This window comes from Aedes albopictus, unplaced genomic scaffold (assembly GCF_035046485.1).
Source record: "Aedes albopictus strain Foshan unplaced genomic scaffold, AalbF5 HiC_scaffold_290, whole genome shotgun sequence".
Lineage (NCBI taxonomy): Eukaryota > Metazoa > Arthropoda > Insecta > Diptera > Culicidae > Aedes > Aedes albopictus.
In genome coordinates, this window is record NW_026917080.1 from 4,202 (window position 1) to 15,903 (window position 11,702).

The following is an 11,702-nucleotide window of genomic DNA, read 5'->3' on the forward strand; positions in this document are numbered from 1 at the left end:
CGGAACTTCGGTTTGCCGCCAGTCGCAGTCCTAAACGCCATCTCGCCAGATTCCTCTCCATCCGTTCTCCGACGCCAGTCATCCAGCAGCTTCCCATTCACGTACTCGAGTGTTAGCTCTTCCTCGGGACGACCTTCCAGCGTGGTCACAAGAACATCGTAGGACTTCGGCAGACTTACGAGAATCATTGCGGCAATCCAGTGGTCCTTAAACTTCTCACCCATCGCGTTCAGCTTGTTGATCAACGTCGTCATATTCGCCAGATGCTCAGGAACGTTTCCTCCTTCCGGCAATCTTGTCGTTATCAACTTCCGCAGAACATGCACCTTCGTCGCAAAAGTAGCCCTTTCGTGGTATTTCTTGAGAGAATCCCACATTTCCTTGGCAGTGGTGGACTGCATGACGTGTACCAACTGGCAGTTGTCTAAAGCGAGACCGATCAGCGCCCGTGCTTTTCCGTCTTTGGTCTTCCAAGCTGCGTTCCGTTCGGCAGGTAATTCGTCCGTTACGATCGAGAACAATTCCTCCTTCGTCAGCAACAGCTCCATACGGAATTTCCACACGGCGTAGTTCGTCCCATCCAGCTTCTCCACAGTCACCTTCGTTTCAGCCATTTCAAGGATCAAGGAACTTCTTCTTCTTCTTCTTCTTCTTCTTTGTGGCTCTACGTCCCCACTGGGACTTGGCCTGCCTCGCTTCAACTTAGTGTTCTTTGAGCACTTCCACAGTTCTTAATTGAAGGGCATTCTTTGCCTGCCATTGCATGAATTTGTATATTGTGAGGCAAGTACAATGATACACTATGCCCAGGGAATCGAGAAAATTTTCCCGACCGGAACGGGAATCGAACCCGCCATCTCCGGATTGGCGATCCGTAGCCTTAACCACTAGGCTAACTGGAGACCCACAGATCAGGAACTTCTTCAGTGCTTTCGAAAAATCCTGGGCCAATAACCTCTTGACCAGAGTATACGGTTTGAATGAAATATCTTTATAACGGTTTAACAATAACGTCTGTATTTCACAGTGGTTTGAGTGAGAATGAGAACAAGTGTTATTTTTCCTAACAAGTCAGTTGCTAAGGAGTCACAGCATTCTACGATCGTTTCGTTGCTTCGCACAACTCAATAGAATGAGTGTGCGTGAGATGTTACAATTTCTGTGTACATATTAGCAAGAATTCCACTAGAGATTGCTTCAATAATCCAATCTGGAATAACTCTAAGGTGCCGGCCAGAGTGGGCGCGTCACGCGGCGCGACCCGGAAATTCGCACGCAAAAGAATTACAAACAATATACCGCATTTAGTTCACTACTGGACTGCGAACTGCAACTTTATAAGTGCGAAAACGTAAATAAAAGTGCGCGATTGCATAAAATCAGGTTGATGTCTTCGGCGCACTATTTCTTTAATCTATGGAGAACAAGTGCTCTGAAGACACCGAGTTGATTTGATGCAATCGCGCACTTTTATTAGCGTTTTCGCACTCGTGAAAACTAGTGCGATAGTCCAGTGGTGAACTAAATGCGCTATAATAAGGAGCTGTCAAATCGTATGGGAAATCCGCGTCGCTTCGCGAGGCGCGTCCACTCTGGCCGTACCCTAAGTGTTTCAGCAGAAATATCTTCCCGAAATCCCTTCAGAAAATGTTACCAAAGATTGTCCAAAAATTAATCCAGAAATTCTTTAAAACGTTGTACAAAATGTTCTTTTGGAACTCCCAAAGTCCATCCAAAGATTCCAAAAATAATTCGTCCAGACGTGGATTCCTTCATATATTTTTATAGGTACACCAATTCTTCCAGCATTTTTTTGAGCAAGCTTTCCTGGGATTTCCTAAGAAATTCCTCATGGGATCTCTTCAGGAATTCCTCCAGGTTTTTCTACAAGAACTCCTCCAGGGATTAACCCGGGAATTTATTCTGTGTTTCTTTCAGGAACAACTCCAGGGAATATTTAAAAATAAAACGTTCAAGGATTCCCCCCAGGAACTCTTTTTAGAATTCCTTCAGGAATTCCTCTAGGAATTCGTTCAGGAACTTCTCCAGAAATCAGTCTAGTACTTCCTCCAGGAAATGTTTGGGGATTCCCTCAAGAATTCCTCTTGAAATTTCCTCCGGGATTCCTTCTGGAGTTTCTTCAGGAATCTAGGGGTTTCTTCAGGAACTGCTACAGGGATTCCTCCACAAACTCTTCTAAGGATTCCTTTAGAATTTTTCCTAAGATTTCTATCTGCGATTTCATCAGGAATTATTCCTGGTATACCACTACGAATTCCTTGAGAGATTCCTCAAGGAAATTTCTTCAGGAAAGGAATGCTTCTAGAGATTCCTCCAAGAATGTTTGTAGGGATTCCTCTGGGAATTCCTGCAGGGATTTCTCTAAAAAAATCCTCCAAAAATTCATCTAAAGTTTCCTTCAGAAATTCCTTTGGAAATTCCTCTACAGAGATTTCTCCAGGAGTTCCTCTGGTTCCTCTTTAGGAATTTCTACATAAATTCCTCTAGGATATTCTCCTGGAAATAAATTCTGTCAGAAATTCATCCAGCCATTTCTCCAGGCGAAATTCTTCAGGGATTCCTTCAGAAATTCTTCCAGGATTTTCTCTAGGAATACCTTCTGGATTTTTTCCAGAGATTTCTCGAGGAACTCTTCAGATTTTCCTCCAGAAATTGCTGCAGGGATTCCTCGCGGAATGGGACACGTTCGGTGAAGTACTAGATTTGTAAGTATTGAGCAGAATTTTAGTATGGTGAGAAGGTCAATTATCCGGTTCTGCAATGAAATGGTACAAAAAGCGTGGGTATTATGATTCCTTGCCTAATTTGATGCTGTTTGAGCAAAACATTGAATAACTATGTTGTTTATGTTGCAAGAAATGGAGAAAACAACAACACCGTTGCCCAAAGTTTTGCTCAAACAGCATCAAATTAGACAAGGAATCATAATACCCACGCTTTTTGTACCATTTCGTTGCAGAACCGGAGAATTGACCTTCTCACTATACTAAAATTCTGCTCAATACTACAAATCTAGTACTTCACCGATATGTCCTATTTCATCAGAAATTCAGCTAAGAATTCCTCCAGGAACTTCTTCAGGGATTTTTCCAGAGATTTCTCCACGAATTTCTGCAAGGATTCCCCCAGGGATACCTTCAGACATTCCCACAGGAATACTTCCAGGAATTCCTCCACGATTTTATCCAAGAATTTCTCCAGGAAATTCTCAAGGAATTACCCCAGGAATTTCTTCAGGCATTCCTCCAGGAACTTTTTCAGGAATTGATTCAGGAATTACTCCTGGACATCCTTCAGAAATTATGTCAGTAATTTGTCCAGGGATTTGTTCAAACATTTTTTCAGGAATATCTTTAGGATTTTTTCCAGGCGTTTCTCCACGAATTTCTGCAGAAATTCCTTCAGGCATTGCTTCAGGGACTCCACCAGAGGTTTCTCTACGAATTTCTCCAGGGATTTTCCCAGGAATTCCTCAAGGAAATTCTTCGAAGATTCCTCCAGGAAGTCCTCTAGAAATTCCTCCAAAGGTTCTTCCAGAAAATCCGGCAGAAATTGTTCCAGGCAATTCTCCAGGAATTTTCAGGAATTCCTTCAGGGATTTTCCCACAAATTTCTCCAAGGATTTCACCAAGGATACCTTCCGGAATTTCTTCGAGGATTCCCAAGGGTTTTTTTTAGAAATAGAAAATTATTAAAAATAGAAATCTCCCAGAATTCCTCTGGAGATTGCTCCAGAAATTCATCAAGTAATTCTTTCCAGAATTCCGCTTGTGATTCCTCCAGTAAATCCTACAAAGATTCTTCCAGAAATGCCTGCTGGAATTTCTCAAGGGATTTTTTCAGAAATTTCTCCATGAACTCCTCCCAGATATATTCAGGAGGATATCTGGAGATATATTCAGGAATTCTCCCAGGGATTACTCCAAAAGTTCATTCAAGGAATTTCTTCAGGAATTCCTGCTGAGTTTCAATCAAGAATTCCTTCATGATTTTTTCCAGGGATTACGCCAAGATTTTTGTTTTTCAGAAGTTCCTTCAGGCATTCTTCCAGCATTCTCTCTCGAGATTTTTCCAGGAATTACCTCAGGGATTTAGCCAGGAATTTCTTCAGGTATTTCTCCTAGAATTCCTCCAAGGATGTCTTCAGAAATTTCTCTAAGTTTTCCTCTACAAATTCCTCAAGAGATTTCTTCAGTGCTTGCCAATGTTGTGTGGCAGAGTTTCAGGTAGTGGGAATCAGTTATGGTAGGGTAGAAATCTACTTCATCATATGTGTTGATTCCCGTCATGTCAGACGAAAAATAGCCAATAATTACAGATATTCTAACTTACCTGTGCCAATGGCTCATCAAATGAAAGTGAAAAGATGTATCAATAACCAGCCCCTATAGCACTGAAAATCGAATATTTACGCGAAATGTTACGTTTTAATTTCAGCTAGCAGCTAGCCGAATTCTTCTCCAACACCGTTCAATTTTCACTTCGCTAGATTCACTTATTGAGCCAACCTTCAATTCACACTCCACAAAGCTCTGTGGCACTTCAAAGTTGGATTTCACTGCTGCAGAATGCAGCAAAAGCTGTTCAATAAATCAAATAAATCAGTTTTTCCCTTCGGTAAAACGTAAACACCAAGTTGTCTTCGTGTAGGGAGTATACAAGCAAATGTGTGCGTGGATTTTCTGCATACAAAACACGGCATTTCACAACCAAAGAGTTGCATTTTGATGGCGTTTCATGATCTTGTAGGCCAAAATATTAATTGAAATATTTTGGTCTATTCTAAACCTACATCCATCTCAATTTGAAAGTTTCTGCTCAATCATACTTTGAACACATGATTTGATTTGAATTGCAAAGAATTGGACCTACTTTTTGAATAAACACCTACGGTCAAAACATAATTTATAACCATTCTATGTACCATAATGTTACGGAGAAGGTTTGCCGGGAATTGAATTCAGGTTGTGTCTAAAATAGACGACGTGGACTTGATGGAAACATAATTCGAGGGACAATTATTCAATCTTATTATTTTAATTAAATTGTAGTTCTTTTACAATACTTTTTACGTGATATGGAAGCTATAAATTTGTAATTGAAATCAAATTGGTCATGAGGCGGTAGGTGTGGTGTAAGAATAAAACCGATCATTGGTCAGTGTTTACACATACGGTAATTAGATGAAAACCCTAGATGGTGTAAAATTATAGTCTATGATGTGCTGAAAACCTTTGTCGAAGACCACACAGTAATTCGCCTTTAATCAGAACTTAATTGTCAATTTATTGATTTTGCTTTGGCTGACTAAGCCATGTGGGAAATTACACTGTTGAAAATGCTTTGACATTTATGCGCACAACAGAAACATGTGCTCGATGAACAAATTGAGATTTGAGCTAACCATGTGCGACTGTGAAATCGAGGTCAGTTCTATGCCTACTGGCGAAGGAGACAGTCGAGTGACTCCGTAGCTTGAAAGAATAGAAGCGCCCGTCTAGCGAATTGGGAGTCGTGAGTTCGAGTCTCACCGGAGTACGTGAATTTCTTTTCATAATTTCAAATCTCAAATCTCATCGAGCACATGTTTCTGTTGTGCGCATGGATGTCAAAGCAATTTCAATTAGTTAGTTAGTTAGTTTTATTTTTTAACAAAAATTTAGGAAGAGGGAAAAGCCCCTTTGAGTGATTTCCTTTTTCTCTTTATGAAATCGTTCTCAAAAAGGCATAAAACCTCTTCATCTTTTCACAAAACATTTACAAAGGTAATATAATAACTTATAATAAAGGCTCAAACGGCGTAAATCCATAGCAGAGCCAAATCTTGAAAATGGGCCAAAAATCCTAATCTTGAATGAAAATGTCATCTACCGCTGAAATATCTTGCAAACTCTGAAACGAAAGATTTAGAAAAAAAGGAATATCATACTATATAGGAAATATCATTCAAAAATCTATAAAGTATTTTAATCAAACAAAGATTTTTGCTTCCCAAAATATCGCGAACAGATTCTGGAACCCTGTGATGATGTATCCTAATATCTCCAATAAATTTAGTTCTAGGTACAACATATCTAGAACAATTAAAAACAATATGGTCAATATCTTCATAGGTTGAGCAAAAATCACATAAATTTGAATCTTTTATATCAATACGATATAAATGACTGTTACATATATAATGATTAGACATAAGTCTCGAAAATGTACAAATGAAGTTTCGTCCAACAAATAAATTTTTAAACCATAAATTTTGATTAACTATGGGCCAAATGGAATGACACCAACGTCCCTTATCACTAGAATCCCATAAATATTGCCAACTTATTAACGACTGATTTTTCAACTCCGTAAAATATTCAGATGAAGCAATTTGTCGACGATATTCAACCCCATTACGAACACCTAGTTTGGCTAAAGCATCAGCTTGCTCATTACCATAAATATTAGAATGAGCAGGAACCCACACAAATTTGATAACAAAACCCTGGAGATGTAAATTATATAGTTCTTCTTTCAACTTCAAAATCATATGATGCGTTTTAAAATTAAAATTAGTGGATTTGATAGCATTCAAACAACCTAAACTATCTGAACATATAACAAAAATATTTGGCGATAAATTTCTGATCAAAGTACATGTATAATATTAATTCAGCAATAAAAATTGAGCAAGGAGATTGTAGTTTGAAAAAACATGTAGAAGAATAATTGTAAATACCAAATCCAGCTACATTTTGGATTAATGAACCATCAGAAAAGTAAAATTGATTAGGGTCCAAGCCAACAAATTTACGTTGAAATAAAATAGGTGCAAAACGAGGATATTCATATTTTGGAATTTGTTTTAGTTCATGATAAAGAGACAAATCAACTAGAGGATGAAATGAATGAATATCAATACTATAATTATGGAAATGACATAAGGGAACCGAACTTGGTATGATATTTACCGAAGAACAATAATTAAAAGAATCTAAAATTCTACAAGTAGGATTTATTTCAAATAAGTATTTCAAAATATTAACTACTGGATGATTATTATTGAAGCATTGCAACATAAATTTGCTATTTAATTCATTAAATCGAATTTTAAGAGGAAGGATTCCTGATAAGACTTCTACTGTTTGAGTATGAGTAGAATTCATTAATTTTAAACAAATTCTTAGACAACGAAATTGAATTTTTTCAAGTTTGGAAAAATGCGTTTTAACAGCACTAGCAAAAGCAAAACATCCATATTCCATAACAGAACGAATGGTTGTTTTATAAAGTGTAATTAAATCTGAAGGGTGAGCTCCCCACCAAGTCCCTGTTATAGTTCTAAGAAAATTGATTCTTTTTGAACAAATTTTTTGTACGTATTGAATATGTTTATTCCACAATAATTTTGAATCAAACCATATTCCCAAATATTTATAATCATCAACTTGCTCGATTTCATGACCATTAAGATACAAATTAAAACTGGCTGTAGAATGTTTACGTGAAAATATAATAAATTTTGTTTTTGAAACTGAAAATGTAAATCCATTGTTATGAGCCCAAACATCAATATTGTCTAACGTACATTGCATAAAATGTCGAATAATTTCTCTGTTTTTACCACTGATAGATAAAACTTTATCATCAGCAAATTGATAGAAATAACATCCATTTGGAATAACTGATGCCAAATCACTTGTAAACAAATTATATAAAAAAGGGCTCAAACAAGAACCCTGGGGAAGTCCAAAGTAGCTATATCTAATCAATTTTGAAGAACCATTGTGATAAAAATGCATAATTTTAAAAGAAAACAAATTATATATAAAATTACTTATTAAATAAGGAATTTTGAAATTATTTAATTTTTGAAAAAGTAAATCAATGAGAACAGAATCATAAGCTCCTGAAACATCCAGAAAAGTAGAAACTACATCCTGCTTCTTATTAAAAGAAAGATTAACTTGGGAGGCCAAAAGTGCAATACAATCACGAGTACTAGATCCTTTCCTAAAACCAAACTGCGATGAGGACAAAATGTTGTTATTCTCAGCCCATAATTCAAGACGATTTAATATCATTCTTTCCATAAGTTTCCGAAGGCATGATAATAAACTAATTGGTCTACGACTATCAACAAACGAAGGATCCTTACCCGGTTTAACTATACTAATAACCTTAATAGCACGCCAGTCTAAAGGTAAAATATTCTCAAAAAGAAATGAATTATATAATGCTAATAAATGTAATTTTCCATCAAGCGGTAAATTTTGCAGCACTATGAATTTTATACTATCAATCCCTGGAGAAGTGTTATTTGTTATGGATAGAGCTAAGTTAAATTCTTCTATAGAAGCTGGAGCACAAAGCTCAGGAAAGTAATTATATGTTTGATGATTTTTGAAATTTATAAACGGAGGAACAAAATCTGGACAAATCTTAGATGAAAATTTATGAATCCTATCTTCAGAATATTCCAAAATTTTTGGAGAGGAAGAATTATGATTTCGCAAATTTCTGGCAACTGACCATAATGTAGATAAAGATGACTCTCTATCAAGATTTTCTACAAAATTTTTCCAATAATTTCTTTTTTTGAATTTAGTTATTCTAACAAATTGAGCTTCAGCCTTACAATATAAGAAATAATTTTCCCTAGAGCCAAAACGACGAAATTTTTTAAAAGCATCTGATTTATTTTTTAAAGCCAATGAACAATCACTATCCCACCAAAATGACAAGCGTTTATTTTTAGATGATTTGGAAAAATTCTTAAATTTTTGAGATTTACATAAACTACGAATTAATATTTCACAAAATAATTTATAGTTTTCAAGTGAAGATACGGAATAATCAAAGCTGATTAATGAAAACGAAATGAGATCAGCAAACCTAACACAATCCACATTTTTGCACAGATCAGGAACACATGATTCATTAGATGGTTGATTATTATTAGAACTACAAATTTCGATCAAAATAGGCAAATGATCACTACCATTAGGATCATTAATAATCTTCCAGGAAGAAATAAATGATAAGGAATTACCGTGAGGTCGCCATTCACCGCTCATTTTGGGTCAATCATACAAAAATAATCAAGTGTTCGTAAAGTATCGTAACAAAAGTGAATGTAGCATGCTGCCACAATGAAAAACTTTCATTTCACCAAGTTTTTATATGGGTGTACCTGAAATCACGTTCTCAAAAAATATTTCTCACACTGCGCTGCAGGACAGCATGGGAACTGTTCAGGGCAAACAGCGGAAAAAATATCCAACAGGTAAAACCCGTTAAAGATTCCGTTTTGATAATACAGGATGAACTGAACGTCATGAATTATCAATACATTGGTAAATAAAAGCTATTTTGTTTTTATAAATGAATAGTTTCTGTGATTCCATGAAAAAATAATCCAGTGAGCGGTAAATGGATCCATTATGAGCGGTGAATGGATGCATGAGCGGTAATAGGAACCAAGAGATTACACATTTGAATTTTTATTTTTTCGGCTGTAAACATATTTTACAATCGTTTTATATTTTTTCTATAATAACAACATAATTGTTGAGTTGTTAACGTAAATATAAGTGCAATATTCGCAAACGTCGATTTTTAATGTCATATACTTTATGAAAATGCCGTTAGATGAGCGGTGAATGGCGACCTCACGGTAGAACAAAAAGATAAATCAATACACGTATGATGGACAGGAGGAACCGAAATTCTAGTGAATGATCCATCATTAAGAATATTTAAATTGAATTCATCAACCATATCCACAATCAAATTTCCTCTACCATCAGTTTTATCACTCCCCCAAGCAATATTATGTGCATTGAAATCTCCAATTATGTAAAATGGAGATGGAACATTATCTAGAATGTATTTAATATCTGATAGTGAAAACGATGAATTTGGAGGAATGTAAAAACATACAATGGAAAATTCCATGTTATTATATTTTAAAGAAACAGCAATGTATTCAATTGGTGGAATCAATGGTAAATTTAAATATTTGAACTCAATTCCATTACGAATACCAATTAAAACTCCACCAGATGGAACGTCTCTATCTTTTCGAATAATGTTAAACGAAGAAATATTTAATTGTTTACATTCCACCAACCAAGTTTCATTTAGGCAAAAAATATCTACGTTATGATTTGATAATAAAATTTTTAATCTGTCAATTTTAGGTAGTATACTACGACAATTCCACTGCAATATATTTAATTTGTTAGAAATTATGGAAGCCATTAAAACGAAAATAAGAAAGCAATGAGGGGTCCAAAAGAATTCAATTTTTCAAGAAGGGAGGCGAAAAAGGGTAAACATTTTTTAATCAAATTTTTCCAAAATTCACTAAATCCTAAAATATCAACAATTTGTTCCAAAATGTTTAAAATAGAACCTTCATTTTTTTCAACACTATTTGAAGAATGATTATTATTATCATTTTTATCGGCTAATGGTTCGTGGCCATCTACTCTTTGAAACCCAGGTATTGTTTGAGAAGGAGATTTCAATGACGGAAAATGTCTTTCAGAAGATGTAGAAGGACATGGATTCAAATTTTCATTGTTTCTGCTAGATAATAAATTATTTCGTTTTCTCTTAGTTGGCGGTTTGTATACAAACTGATTAGAAGTTTCATCAAGTTCATCATTTTCACAATCAGATAATGTTTCATAAATATTAGGGGTAGTAAAATTATCAGTGTTCTTTAAAATTTCTGAATAAGATAGTTGGTTTCTAATTTTAATTTGCTGGTTGAATTTTTTTTGGTTAGTTTTGTAAACTGAACAATCTTCGACTGAATTATGTTGTTTTTTGCAATAAATACAAACATCAGAATGTTTGATACATTCAGATGAAGAATGATTTTCTTCACATTTGGAGCATTTAGGTTTGTTGGAACAAAAGCTAGATGTATGTCCAAACAAAAGGCAATTAGTACAATGCATGAGCTTTAGAAAGTCTCACGTCAAAAGTAACATTATTTACTGAAATGATATCGGGAAGTACTGTCCCAGCAAAAGTAATCCTAATACAATCAGAATGAATGTTTTTAGAACTATTGCCATCAAAAAATAATTTGGATAACCGATGACAATCTAAAACTTTTACTGGAGGGATAGATTTATTTTTGAAAATACCCAAACCAAAATTTGAAATATCTTCACAAGATAAAGTTTCGTCATAAATGACTCCACTTATTTCACATGCGTCGCAAGGTGCGTACACACGGTACAAATTTCCAAATAAATCAGATTCGAGGAGAGCATTAGTGCATTAGCATTAGGCCGTCCCTTATTTTTCAAAATTTAGAAATGTTATAAGTTCGTTAGTGGAAAATGATCGTTTTAGCTAAAAAATGATCGGGTCAAAATTTGAAGTCCGTATCTCAAGGCTAAGTGGTCCCTCAAGGGGCCTAAAATTGTCAAAAAATGTATGGGACCAAAAAACATGAAATTTTTTGCGACAAAACAAATACGCTATTCCACTAAAACCGGTGATTTTAGGACCCTAAAGGGCCAAAAATGTGCTTAGATTTGCGATATCTCTACTCGTTTCCAAGATATTGACAAAAAAACAACTGAAAAATCAGCATTTTTGACCATTTTTTTAGATTCCGAAGGAAACTTACCCTATTTTGTTCAATAACTCAGAAACGAGTAGAGATATCGCAAATC